The sequence below is a fragment of the Artemia sp. Qi Xiang Cuo genome, chromosome 15, assembly GCF_049724085.1.
Source record: "Artemia sp. Qi Xiang Cuo chromosome 15, ASM4972408v1, whole genome shotgun sequence".
Taxonomy (NCBI): domain Eukaryota; kingdom Metazoa; phylum Arthropoda; class Branchiopoda; order Anostraca; family Artemiidae; genus Artemia; species Artemia sp. Qi Xiang Cuo.
The window spans coordinates 49,075,398-49,090,936 of record NC_142808.1 but is presented as its reverse complement, the minus strand read 5'-3'; positions in this window follow the sequence as shown (position 1 = coordinate 49,090,936).

Here is a 15,539-nt window from a genome sequence, read left to right as displayed (position 1 = left end):
ACCGTTCGTAGTAATAGGTGACTGACCCGTGGTAAGCCAATGTACCGGTTAGACTACACTGTATATTCATGCCTCAGGCGAGTGGTAAGACAAATTACGCAATCACTTGTGATATTCAGTATTGCCTTACTGCTTACACATCCAATAAAAAATTTGAGACAGCCATTTTGTTCAGCGTAGTTGATTTCCAGATAGAAATTATGTTTTTGAGGAGGACCCTCCCCCACAGCCCTCAGGGCAAGGGTTGTAAATTATGCCCTGGGGCATATAAGGTTTTTATAGAAAGCGTTGTAGTAAAAACTTCAAAAAAGATTCGTTCGATTGGAAATTCAAATGGCTAGTGCCCTTTTTGATAGTCGAAAGTGATTGGAGAGCAACTAATACCCCTCTCACGCCCACCTTTTCCCCAAACACATCCAATCACAATTTTGAGATAGCCATTTTGTTCAACGTAGTTTTAAGTTCTGGAAATGTGGTCTTTGTTGGTGAACCCCCCCCCCCCCCCATAGCCCTCACGGCAAGGGTTGTAAGTTAAGCCCTGGGGGCATATAAGGTTGTTATAGAACGTGCGGTCGTAGAAACTTAGAAAAAGGCTAGTTCGATTGGAAATTGAAATGGCTAGTGCCCTTTTTAATAGTCGAAAGGGATTAAAAGGCAACTAACACCCCTTCCACGCCCACCATTTACCCAAACACATCCAATCAAAATTTTGGGATAGCCATTTTGTTCCACGCAGTTTAAAGTTCAGGCAATTATACCTTTCAGCAGGACAATCCCCCCACAGTCTTCAGGGCAAGGGTTATAAGTTATGCCCTGGGGGCATATAAGGTTTTCATTGAAATCTTTGTCGTAGAAAATTGAAAAAGGGCTCATTCAATTGGAAATTCAAAGATCTAGTGCCCTTTTTAACAGTCGAAAGTGATTTGACGGCAACTAAACCCCCTCTCCCACCCACCTTTTCCCCAAACACATCCAATCAAAATTTTTAGATAGCCATTTTATTCAACGTAGTTAAAAGTTTTGGAAATTAGGTCTTTAAGGACAACAACCCGCCCCCCCCCCACAGCCCTCAGGGTAAGAGGGGTAAGTTATGCCATGGGGGCCTATAAGCTGTTTATAGAAAGCGATGTCGTAAAAACTTCATAGGGGGTTAATTAAATTAGAAATTGAAAGGGCTAAGGCTCTTTTTAATAGTCGAAAGTGATTAAACGGCAACTAACCCCCCTCTCACACCCAACATTTTTCCAAACATATGCAGTCAAAATTTGGAGATACCCATTTTGCTCAACGGACTCGAAAATTTGAAAGTTAGGTTTTTTTAGGATGATAACCCCCTCTGAGTCCTCAGTGCTAGGGCTGTAAGTTATGCCCTGTGGGCATATAATGTTAATATAAAAAGTTGTCGTAGAAATCTCAAAAAGGGCTCATTTGATTGGAAATTGAAATTGCCCTTTTTAATAGTCGAAAGTGAGTGGAGAGTAATTAACCCCCCTCTCACGCCCTCCCTTTTCCCAAAAACACTCAATCAAAGTTTAGAGATAGCCATTTTTTTTCAACGTAGTTGAAAGTTCTGGAAATTATGTATTTAAGGATGAAAAAGCCCCCAGAGCCCCCAGGGCAAAGATTGTAAGCAATGCCCCGGGGCATATAAGGTTTTTATAGATAGAGTTGTCGTAAAAACTTCAAAAGGGGCTCATTCAATTGGAAATTGAGAGGGCTAGTGCTCTTTTTAATAGTCAAAAGCGATTGGAGGGTAACTAACCCCCCCCCCTCTCACGCCCACCATTCCCCCAAACACATTCAATTAAAATCTTCAGATAGCCATTTTGTTCAACGTAGTAGAAAGTTCTGGAAATTTCCTCTTTTCATAGTATGATGAAAAGAAACCTATAAGTTCAAAAATACTCTTTTTTGACTATTTCGATGTACTACTGAATAGGCTTCATATTCCAGTTGTGGTGTATCCAAGACGTCAAACAATAGTCTGGAATCTTAGATTCTGGCAGTCCTGCTGGTGAAGCCCGGCTTTATATTTATCAATGGTCTTCAGGTCATAAAATTCATATATATTGAAAAATTAAAGAACAATCAACGAAGAAAAACAGCGACAACTCATATTCACAAAGAATTTCAGGCGGTGGAGTGCTTAGAAACTGAGGTGGGTTTGAAAGTGACGACATTTGAAATTTGTCCCCCAGTTTCCGTTTTTAGGTTTGAAATGTAAACCCTTCAATTTTGCATTTTTAGGAAGAAACTTGCCCCTTTTAAAGTACTAATTGAGCTGGTCTTTAAATAAGGGATAAGCTGCTTACAAACATTTCTGGCAAATTTTAAAGCAATTAATTTAGGATTTTTTTTTTAAACTGATCTTTTCTGGATTCTCTCTCGTTTACATTCAAGGGAATCAAAAACCAATACAATCTATGTCACTTCAAAACGCAAATGACGTAATCGGCTACCGGTTTAGATGTAAAAATATGTAAATTAAAAATTGCACCTCAAATTGGACAAGGGCTACCAAGAAAAGAAAACTTATATAACATACAATAATTAGTTAAAAAAAAAATAACATTGTGGCAATAGTCTTCAGGTCAGGCAAATCATACAAATTCAAAAGTAAGAAGAAAAATGTGAAGTCACGATTAAAAAAGTAGCACTTTAAAGGCTTTAATCGTCCTCCGCCTCGTCCGAATTTAAAGTAACCACTAGTGTCGAATTCTGACTGAAGGGATCTACTTGTTTCCATTTCTTGATAACTGGATTTAAATCGCTGGGGATCACCCAGTTATGTACTCCACTTGACGACCTGAGAACAAGTTGCTTCGTTTTCATCAGGAATAAAGGAATTGAAGAATTTAACTAATTCCGGTTTTTAACCTTTATATCGACTAAATAAAGAGCCGTTTCACTGCCCCACCCTTTGAATGGCGCGATCAGCAGAGTCAGAAAAAATTTTGGAAGTTATGAAACTAGTTCGTGGCTAATAACCCATTTAAACAAGAACAAGGTTAGACTGTACAACTTAGCAACTATTATGAGAATCTGGGAAAATTTTGTGAAAACAAATTAAGCAGACATACCAGTCCTGATTTTAAATAGTTTGCCTTTCTAAGCGAGTATCAAGAAGAAGCCGAGAGAAAAGTAGAGATTTTTAAGCGCTAGGGTTGACGAGAAATCGCAAAAATGAGAGCAATAGTAGCCATAATATCTAACGTAATCGAAATCAGAATTTGTAATGAATGGACCCTATTTTTTCCCCTGAATTCATGGAAAATAACAAAAGTTTTGTTTCAAACAGTTCGTGGTAACGAACTGTAAGTAAGGAGCGACCCGGCTCAATAGTAACCAAAACTCCAAAATACAGAATTTTGATGCCAATAGATATGTCAAATAAGTCAGATTTTTAGGCTGATTTCAAATACACAAGTTTCATCAAGTTTAGTCTTACCCATTAAACGTTATGTGCCTGAGAAAATTTGACTTATTTTCGAAAAAAGGGGAAAACACCCCCTAAAAGTCATAGAACTTTAATGAAAATCTCACACCATCGGATTCAGCGTATCAGAGAACCTTACTGTAGAAGTTTCAAGCTCCTATCTGCAAAAATGTGGAATTTTTCTTTTGTCAGAAGAAAGATCACGGATGCGTTTTTTTGTTTTTTTTTCCAGGGGTGATCGTTTCGATCCAGTGGTCTTAGAATATCGTAAGAGGGCTCATTTGAACGGAAATTAAAAGTTGGAGGGCAATTTGGCCCCCTCCCACGCTCATTTTTCCCAAAGTCACCCAATTCAAATTTTGAGATAGCCATTTTGTTCAGCGTAGTCGAAAATCTAATAAATATGTCTTTTAGGATCACTTAATCCCCCACATTTCCCATGTGAAGGGCTGCAAGTTATGAACTTTGCCCGTTGTTTACATATAGTATTGGTTATTGGGAAGTATGCAGACATTTTCAGGCAGGTTTTTTTTCTGGTGGGGGGGGGGGCTGGAGGAGCGGGGTCCTCGGGAGAATCTTTCCGGGGTGAATGTTTACTTGGGGTAAAGGACATTTATATGAAGGGGGTGCCGAATTTCCTAGCAATATTTAAAAAACGATCAGAAATTAAATTTTAAAAAAAACAAGTTTTTGCAACTGAGAGTAAGAAGCAAAATTAGAACTTAAAACGAACAGAAATTATTACATATATGAGGGGGTTCACCCCAAAGTCAATAACTCGCTCTTTAATCTACAGCTTTTTTTTTTTTTTTTTTAGTGCTTTCAAAAGAGCTATCTATTCTAATTAAACGGCCTTTGTGATTCAGGGGTTTGTGAATGAAACCAAATTTTAACTTTAGCGTAAAGAGCGTGGTATTGACTAAGGGGAGAATTCCTTCATAAACGTAATAACACATACGTAATAAAAAAAACAATAAAAAAAACAAGCGATACGGCTCAATAGCTATCGAAACTTTAAAAAACAGTATTTTGATGTCAATAAATGTATCAAAAGAATGGGCTTATAATGCTGATTCTAAATATATAAATTTTATCAAGTTTAGTATTACTCATCAAAGGCTACGAACCTGAGAAAATTTACCTGATTTTGGAAAGAGGGGGAAAATCCCCTACAAGTTAAAGAATTTTAATGAAAATCACACCGTCAGATTCAGCGTATCAGAAAACCCTATTACATAGGTTTCAAGCTAATATCTGCAAAAAGATAAATGAAAGATCTTTTGCCAGAATAAAGATCACGGATGCGTGTGTTTTTTTTTTTTTTTTTTTTTTAAGGGGTAATCGTAACGACCCAGTGGTCCTATAACATAAAGAGAGAGCTCATTAGAACGGAAAATAAAAGTTATAGTGCCCTTTTCAGTGACCAAAAATGCTCGAGGGTAATTTGGCCCCCTCCACCACCCCTTTTTTCCCAATTTCGTCGGATAAAACTGTTGAGATAGTCATTCTATTCAACATAGCTTGTATATCAAAAAAATACATTTATGGAGATAAAAGATTCCATTTGTAGCCAGAACAAAAAGGCATTAAACTTGTAAAATTCCCAATAGTGAACTCATTGTAGTTGTTATTGGGAACTATGCATGCATTTATTTATTTTTTTAATGGGAGGGGGGGTGAATTTTCTGCTGGTTTTTTTTTCCACAAGGAAGATTTTCCATGGGGAGTTAAGTTTCCAGGGAGGAAACTTTTCACAGGAAATTTTACACTGAGGGAATTTGCCAGAATTCCAATACGAAATTCTTTTCATGTCTTGCTTTCATTTTGCCGATTCACTTTTATGCATGGACATGTTAAAGGTAATTGTGTGGGGTAAATTATCACCAAGATTGAATTATCTAGAGAATATTTCCGTAGGGAGGAGGGATCTTTCTGTGGAGGTGGAGCCAGATTTCCTGGCATAATTTAAAAAATGATTAGAAATTAAATAAAAAAACAAATTTCTTCAACTGAAAGTAAGAAATATTATTTAAACTTAAAACAAACAGAAATTGGTGTTTATATGTGGGTGTTCCTCCTCCTCCACACCTTACTCTTTACACTGAGTACTGAAGTTTGTCGCAAGTCTTTATAAACGAAGCCTGAAACACCTGGATTGTTTAATTAGAATAATTGCAAGTTTTGTTTTTTTTAAATATTATAAACTGTAGCGTGAAGAGCTAGGTGTTAAAGATGGCCTTACCCACCTCTCATGAAGGAAAAAAAAAGATTAATGTGTTTCAAACAGTTCATGGTAACGAATTGTTAGTAAGGTGTGACGCGAATCAATAATAACCAAAACTAAAAAAACAGAGTTTTGATAACAATAGATACATCAAGAGAATTGAGTTGATTTACAACATGTAAAGTCCATTACCCTCGCCTGCCCTCCTCCCCCCCCCAAAGTAAATAAATGTTGTAGTTTAGCTTCTGCATTAAATGCGTTTATATTTTTATTTTTTTCGTGTCGAATGCCGAGATTGTCATTTTCTACAACAACACCAGCAATCTTAAAGCTAGCCTAAAGCACAACAAATTAGGCTATCAAGCAAATTTGCTGCCAACTAACTTAGCCTGGCAAAACAAATTTGCTACAAACAAAAACAAATTCAGATTGTTTTGTTAATTACTCATTTAGTGCTTTGGAAGTGCATTGTCCTGCTGGATTTAACTTGATTTGCTGAATTTAATTTGTGTTAAACTTTTCTCTGTGCATAACCTTAGTTGTACACAACCTCAGTGTTTTGTAGCCTAGTGAGTTAGTGACTGTTTGCTTTACTAATTGTTGTTTCACTAAGCTCAATTACTGGAGGAAATCATTGACAGGTAAGCATGAGTTTACATTTTTAAATATATTGGCTTAGTTTAAGATTAGGCTACCTTATAAATATCCCTAGGACAGCCTAGCAACAGGAGTGATTAACCCTGGCCTAGCCTATATTTTTAAGTTAAAAAATAAAACCTCTTCATTTAAACGTGTCTTAGAAAACTAGTAATGCTCTACTTAAGAATAGTTAATATTGTTTTACACTTCCACTTGGAACATTTCAACATTCTGAATATATTTTAAAATATTTTTAACGATAAAGTTTTTCTTTACCTTTAAGAAAGTTTATTATTCTTAAATTTTAACGACCCCTATGCTTCAGTAGTCGTTCTTACAGAATTGGGAGAAAAGTCAAATTTTAGCGTAAAGACCGAGGTTTTGACGAGGGGACGGCCTTCTCATACACATAACAAAAAAAAATGGTTTTATACGGGCAGATTTTCACATTGGAAGGCTTTTTCTGGCGTTGAACTTTCCACATACAACTGAGTTTAGGTTATTGGATATTATAATTTGATAATTGTTTCTTTTCCCCAACTGCTTTTAAATAAGTTGTAAATAATTGGTCTTACTTATTATGTAATAATTAGTCTGACTTCTGTTGAGTTATTTTTTTCATCATATTATTTTTTGCGATCTCTAATATATTCATATATAACGTCAACCTAGAAAGGAATAAATAATATTGTACCATAATGGCACGTTCAAAATAAAGTAATAATCTTCTAGCTACAAATCTGGTAAAAAAATACATACAACGTGTTTTATTCACTATGTGGTAATTTCAAAATGTTTTTTTTTTAAACCGTTTGTTTTTTCTAAAGAATTGTATTTATTTCCGGAGAAATACAACTTTTCTTTGATGACAAAGTTTTCCTCTTCGCTATTTTCTAGGAGTAATTCTGGATGCTTCTGCACATCTATCATCAAACAGTTCGTGGTAACGAACTGTAAGTAAGGAGCGACCCGGCTCAATAGCAACCGAAACTCTAAAGATCGGAATTTTGATCCCAATAGATAAATCACAAGAATCAGATTTGTATGCTGATTTCAAATATATAAGTTTTATCAAGCTTAGTCTTACCCATCAAAAGTTGCGCGCCTGAGAAAATTTGCTTTACTTTCGAAAAAAGGGGGAAACAACCCCTAAAAGTCTTAGAACTTTAATGAAAATCATACCATCAGATTCAGTTAATCAGGGAACCTTACTGTATAGGTTTCATGCTCCTGTCTGCAAAAATGTGGAATTTTGTATTTTTTCCAGAAGAAATATCATGGATGCGCGTTTATTTATTTATTTATTTTCCCCTAGGTGTGATCGTATCGATCCAGTAGTCCTAGAATATCGTGAGAAGGCTCATTCGAACGGGAATTAAAAGTTTTAGTGTACTTTTTAAGCGACCAAATAAATTGCAGGGCAACTAGGCACCCTCCCACGCTCATTTTTTTCCTGAGGTCACCCAATCAAAATTTTGAGATAACCATTTTGTTCAGCATTGTTCAGCAAATTTAATTAGTATGTCTTTGAGGATGACTTAATCCCCCACAATTCCCAGGGGAAGGGCTGCAAGTTATAAACTTTGCCCATTGTTTACATATAGCAATGGTTATTGGGAAGTAAACAGGTGTTTTCAGGAAAAATTTTTTTCTAGTGGGGGGTTGGGGTCGGAGTACGGGTTCCTGGGGAGGATCTTTCCATGGAGGATATTTCCTTGGGGGAAGAAACATTTCCATGAAGGGGCGCCAGATTTCCAAGCATTATTAAAAAACGATCAGAAAGTAAATATAAAAAAATAGTTTTTTTCAACTGAAAATAAGGAGCAACATTAAAAAACGAACAGAAATTATTACGTATATGATAGGGTTCGCCCGCTAGTCAATTCCTCGGTCTTTCCGCTAAAGTTTTTTAGTACTTTCAAAAGAGCTATATATTCTAATTACACCGCCTTTGTGGTTTAGGGGTTTGTGATTCTAACAAAATTCAATCTTCAACTGAAAGAGCGAGGTATTGACTAGGGAGCGAACTCCCTAATATACGTAATAAAAACATACGAATATAGAAATTCGTTACGTAAGTTACGTCTGAACAAAATTTCGATAAAGCCAATTAGCCAAAAAAAGGAAAATTAATATTCAAATTTTGTTTTAATTATTCATGTACGGTGAGCCAAAATCAAAGCTGCATTAATTCAAAAACGTTCAGAAATTAACTAAAAAAAAAAGATTTTTAACTGAAAGTAAGGAGCGACATTAAAACTTAAAACGAACAGAAATTATTTTGTATATGAAAGTGGCTGTCGCCTCCTCAACGCCTTGCTCTTTACGCTAAAGTTTTTTATTGTTTGAAACAACAAAGTTGTGAGACAGAGTCAAACTTTCAAACAGTTCGTGGAACGAACTGTAAGTAAGGAGCGACCCGACTCAATGGTAAACGAACCTGTAAAAAACGGAATTTTGATACCAATAGATACATCAAAAGAATCAGTTTTTAGTTCTAATTTCAAATATATAAGTTTCATCAAGTTTAATTTTACCCATCAAAAGTTACGCGCCTGAGAAAATCTGGCTGATTTTCGAAAAAAGTGGGAAAGACCCCCTAAAAGTTATAGAAACTTAATGAAAACCACACCATCATATTCAGCGTATCAGAGAACCCTACTGTAGAGGTTTCAAGCTTCTATCTACAAAAATGTGGAATTTTGCATTTTTTTGCCAGAAGAAAGATCACGGGTGCGTGTTTATTTGTTTGTTTTTTTTTCCTCAGGGGTGATCGTATTGACCCAGTGGTCCTAGAATATTGTAGGAGGGCTCATTGGAACGGAAATTAAAAGTTCTAGTGCCCTTTTTAAGTGACCAAAAAAATGGAGGGCAACTAGGCCCCCTCCCACGCTTATTTTTTCCCAAAGTCACCCGATCAAAATTTTGAGATGGCCATTTTGTTCAGCATGGTCGAAAATATTATAAATATTACTTTTAGGATGACTTAATCCCCCAAAGTCCCCAGGGGGAGGGCTAAAAGTTATGAACTTTACCCAATGTTAACATATAGTATTGGTTATTGGGAAGTATACAGAAGTTTTCAGGAGGTTTTTTTTCTGGGAGTGGGAGGGAAGGTTGGGTCGGGGGTTATGTTGGTGGATCTGTCCATGAAGGAAGTTTTCATGGGGGAAGGGAAATTGCCATGAAGGGGGCGCCGGACTTGCCAGCATTATTTATTGGTTATTGGGAAGTATACAGACATTTTCAGGAAGGATTTTTTTTCTGGAGGATGGGGTTGGAGGAGGGGGTTACTTGGGAGAATCTTTCCGTGGAGGTATTTTCTTTGGCGTAGGGGACATTTCTAAGAAGGGGGCGCAGATTTCCAAGCATTATTTAAAAAACGATCAGAAATTAAATTTAAAAAAAACAAGTTTTTTTCAACTGAAAATAAGAAGCAACATTAGAACTTAAAACGAACAGAAATTATGACGTATATGATGGGGCGCTCCCCTAAGTTAATACCTCGCTTTTTACGCTACAGTTTTTTTTAGTGCTTTCAAAAGAGCTATCTATTCTAACTAAAAGGCCTTTGTGATTCTGAGGTTTGTGAATTAAATCTTTTTTTATATTTTAACGTAAAAAGCGAGGTATTGATTAAGGGAAGAACCCCCTCATATACGTAATAACATATACGTAATAAAAAAAAAAAACAATAAAAAAAACAAGCGATACGGCTCAATAGTGATCGAAACTTTTAAAAACTTTTAAAAAATTAGTTGTCAATAGATATATCAAAAGAATATGTTTATAACACTGATTCTAAATATATAAATTTTAATAAGTTTAGTATTACTCATCAAAGGCTAGGAGCCTGAGAAAATTTACCCGATATTTAAAAGATGGAGGAAACATCCCCTACAAGTGAATGATTTTTAATGAAAATCACACCGTCAGATTCAGCGTATCAGAAATCCTATTACATAGGTTTTAAGCTCATATCTACAAAAATCTGCAACTTTGTATTTTTTTGCTTGAAGAAACATAAACGAATATAGAAGTTAGTTACGTAAGTTTATTTGTAAATTACGTCATAACCAAATTTAGAGACATCCATTTAGCAAAAGAAAAGTAACATTTTTATGCAAATTTTGTTTACTTATATTCAATGACGGTGAGCCAAAATAAAAGTTGCATTAACTAAAAAACAATCAGAAATTAAAAAAAAAAATAAGTTTTTTAAACTGAAAGTAAGGAGCGACATTAAAACTTAAAACGAACAGAAATTATTCCGTATATGAAAGGGGCTGTCCCCTCCTCAACGCCTCGCTCTTTACGCAAAAGTTTTTTATTGTTTAAAAAAAAACAGAGTTGTGAGAAAGTAAAACTTTAGCGTAAAGAGCGAGGCGTTGAGGAAGGGACAGCCCCTTTCATATATGGAATAATTTCTGTTCGTTTTAAGTTTTAATGTCGCTCCTTACTTTCAGTTTAAAAAACTTGTTTTTTTTATTTAATAGCGTAAAGAGCGAGGCGTTGAGCGTAAACAGCGACTAGTTTTTTTTTTTACTAGATCTAGTAAAATCCTACTGACGGTGGCAACCCTGTCTTATTTTGAGCAAAACTGATAGATACTAATTCAGTTTTAAACTACCTTGTGACATGCACAATCACATTTAGTACTGTTTTCAAGAAGTTCAAGCTAAAGTTCTATTTCAGCAACATCTTTAAATATCTTGATTTAACAAGACCTTATGCTTTACAGTAGGGAAACTGGAAAAACCTTACATGGTTTCAGTTGAAATTTTGAGTTGAACTCCGGTTTCATTATAGTCCTTGTGGATCAAATCAAAATTACGAAGGACCACAGCGCAAAGAATGCGTTCCATTCGTAATTCTTTGAGTTCAACAATGCTCGATTACCAAGGGCAAACCTTATGACTGACGAGCAAGGTGGTAGGGAGGAAGGGGGAAAGGCTAGAAGTCCTGTTGCAAATATAGCCGTATTTTTTTACAAATCTGAGTAAATATATAAAGACAGTGGATAAAATTTGGCAGCAAATTACTATTGAATGTTCCACATACCCTGCAGTCACATGCCGAATAGCTGTCATAAATCATAATTGAAAATTAATCCGTAGGGCAGATACAGAATTAATATTGGGAGGGGGGATAAAATTTGGCTCTCCATTGGTATTTTTGGCACCTGAAATCTTGTAATTAGTGCAACTTTCGACATTCGGGGAGGGAGGGGGATATATGCCTCTAAAACCAATCTCTGGACCCGTCCTTGTTTATGCTAGAAGCCAAATTTTACTTTTAAATTTTAGATCACAACGAATTATGATTCTTAAAGATTAACGTAAATTTAAAGACATTTTAGATTTTGTGAAACATTCAATTGACATACGCTTTCCATATGAACCTCTTGCCATTTCAATTTTCCAGTTGAGTAGAATACATGCAGCGTTACATTAATAAAATACGGATGTTTGTCATACATCTTGGGCTGTGCATCAACAGGAATGGGTCGTGCATTATTGATGCCGTACAGATCAAATAGAATTGGAAACCCACAATTGTCGGAACTCAGACGATTTAACAATAGGAAAATAGGGATTTAAAATTACTAGCGCCACTGACAGTATAGCGTCTGGTGACTTTTTTGAAAAAGTAGACAAACTGGATGATTAATTAATCTAAAATACATTAGGACTAAGGCTAAGATTCTTCTGTAAGGGTTAACCAATCAGCATGTTTATTTTTTAAGACTTATTAATATCAAAACTCAGCCTGCACATAGCAGGACAAGATTAGCTTGGAAAGATCTTGACAGGTTAAGTAGGCTACTTCACTTTAGGCTGGTAGGCCTATTGAGGACAGACTTCTGCATCCTTTATGTTCCCCAGTATTTCAAAGTGCCTGAATAGATAAGTATACAAGCGTTTTTGGGCAAAGTCACGAAACGCCAAATTGCATTGGTGTCTGTCCGACGCCAGCTGCAACTCTTATAAGCTTTGTTATTATAACGGTTATGAAGTATTTTACATTTTCAGGCTGGATGGCAATTCTGAAGATATTGGATAAAAAAACTACTTGATCAGCAATTAATCCGAGCACAAATTTTCGTGCTAAACGCAAAAAAAAGTGAAAAAAAAGTCCAAGCACCCACAGGTTTTAACGAAATTTTCTGAAGAATTTTCTTCTCGGTTAATTTACGGGTGATTCACGACAAAAATGACAAAATAATTTCACATAGAAACTGTAGACTACCAAAACTTCAACGAATTTTCAAGATTTAGTATAAAAGAGTTATATCGGGAACATTTATTGCTCTAACTGGCTATAAAGTAGCATAGGTTTTTCAGGTTGGACAACAATTTTGAAGATTTTGGATAAAAAATTACTCGATCACTTATTTTTCAAAAACACAGCTTTCTGTGCTAAATGCAAAAACGGAAAAAAACAGGCACCAATCAATGGGTTTGCGCGAAAAATTTTTGAAATATTTTTTTTATATAACTACGGGTGATTCAGAGGACAAAAACGAAAGAAAAATTAATCGTAAGATTCTATTAAAGATCCAGTGATTTTTTTGAATTCAGCATAAAACAGTTGTATTACCAACACTTAAAAGGTAAAAAGAATAAAAATTGAAGTAAATTAGCTTCAAGTAATTATTAGGTTTGAATTTCAATGGCAGTTCTGTGAAATTTCAATGGAGTTGCCATATGGGGCACATTGGCGCCATTTGAGCACTTTTTGTGGTGGTTGCGCATTGAATTTTTCAAATTGGCGCATATTTTGTGGCAGAAATCGTTCGTTTAGCGCATTTTAACTAGAAAAATGGTGTTTTCGGCATATTTTCCCTTTTAAGGCGGCGCAATTTTAAACCAGACATCTGGCAACACTGGTTCTCCGTCTACTTGGATTCAAACTTTCTGAATATAGGCAGATCCTTTTCTCTATTCTTAACCCTCTTTATCTATGAATAGAACATTTGTGGCTACGCTACCATACAGAGCATAGGCTAATTAAAAAAAGATTGCATCAAAAATACCTATTGCCCCCTATTATCCACTTAAAGCATAAAACAAAATATAAATAGCCTATTATTTTGTTTCGGTCTTTAAGTCAACTTTACGATTTTGGAGCGTTCCAAAATGTTATTTTAAGTAAATATACTTAAATGGAATGTTTAAACAAAAGATAAGTGACACAAAAAACACAATAGATGAATAATAAAAAGGCAGAAACATTTTAACCAAACACTATAGATGCTAAAGCGGTGTTCACAAGCGTGTTTAGCTAGAATGCTATGTCTAGACACGTGTCTAGCCAGAATTCAATGTCTAGGCAACAACCGTTCACAAGTAAAATTCGGCGCTCTGCTAGACACGCTAGACAAGGCGCTTAGCTAGACATTGAGTTCTAGACTCGAGAACTCAATGTCTAGAATTTTAGATTACAGCCAATCAGAATGTGTCAAGTTCCACTATTTTCATCATTTTTGTTTACGTATTTAAACTGAAATTTAATTTTCGTTTTCTCATTAATTGCTTTTTTCATTTTAGGCAAATATGCAACACCAGACATTATAGTGAAGCACACCAAGGCAATTGTTTTGCTTATCTCATCCATTACCTTGTGACAGTAAAAATAGGGATTGCAATTTTGAAGGTTTTGCCGACATAAGATCTCTTGATTGGCTAGAAATGACAATTTGAAACTAAATTTGTAGTTTTATCTAAGCACCGAATTTTACTTGTGAACGGTTATTGCCTAGACATTGAATTCTGGCTAGACACATGTCTAGACATGAGATTCTAGCTAGACACGCTTGTGAACGCCGCTTAATAAAAACTAAATGACATTTTTAAATTCTTTGCAAAACAGTTGCATAAGAAAATCTCCTTTTAGTTTAACTACCCTTGAATATACCTATCCTTGAACAGTTTAAAAATCTTTGAATAGTAAATATAAAGAAATCAAAGGTAGGAAACTCTTTTTGTACATCAGTGTATTCAAAGCCTTTTTTCAAGTGTTGCTTTATACTGCGTGTTGATGGTATATTATGCTCAAATTTATAGTAATTATAAATTATAATCTATATTTATATTATTATAATTGTATTCAAATTATAGTCAAATTATCATTAAAGTTATATAATTATAACTATAATATATATTATAATGACTATATTATATAATTTTAATTACCAGTAATGACAACATATTTATTAATTACCCGCTATATTATATCAGTTAAAGTTTAATATAGGTTAATCTAAGAAGCGCCATGCTCAATTTGTGCTTCAAGACTTGCTTTATGATGTTTTAATTTTTTCATATAGATTAGAATAAGGGGTAGCAAGCTCAATTTGCGCTACATCGTCCGGTAAATGATATACACTAAGCTTTGGTATAGATTAAAGCAATATCCCAAATTCACAAACAGAATTTTGGCTATGCAATTCTGGACAATTTTTAGAAACCAGTTCTAATTATTTTCATTTCAAAATAGTACTCTTTATAGCGAATAACTTATTCAATAAGGATTTCAGAAACACCACCTTCCCAGGCATTTTGAGATCCTTGAAAATGTTTACCCCCTATATGATATTAGCAAACCTTTTCTGCTCTTAAGCTCTTATATATTTTTTGTGGGATTACTAGTAATTTAGTTGATGCTTTTTGTCTGTAAACAGTCAATTAAATTGAAAGAAAATCAACTGAATTCTATCGAGGTAGTTGATTCGACAAGTCAGCCGTTTTTACTTTTTTTTAATTTGGTTCATACTTTTAAATCTAAACTTAGATAGAATGAAAGGAAGTCTTCATTACAAAATACATTCATTATAATTACATTTTATTACAATCACGTTATATATTACATATATTATACGATATACTTTAAAATATTATAAAATATATTATATTATAAAATACGATATATTTTAAAATATCTAAAGTAACATAATTTTACAACATATAATTACATGTATCACTACATCATAATTTATATTCATTCTAATGGTTTAATGTAAAACAGTTCTTTAAAAATGTATTTTAAATAAAATACACTCATTATAATTACATATTATTGCAATAACATTATATTTTACATATATTATCTAAAGTAATATAATTAAACATATAACTACAACATATTAACATTCATTCTAATGGTTCAATATAAAATTATTCTCGACAGATCTTTGTCGGCTCAATTTAATGTGGTTTTCAATCTCTGGCTTCCTTCCTT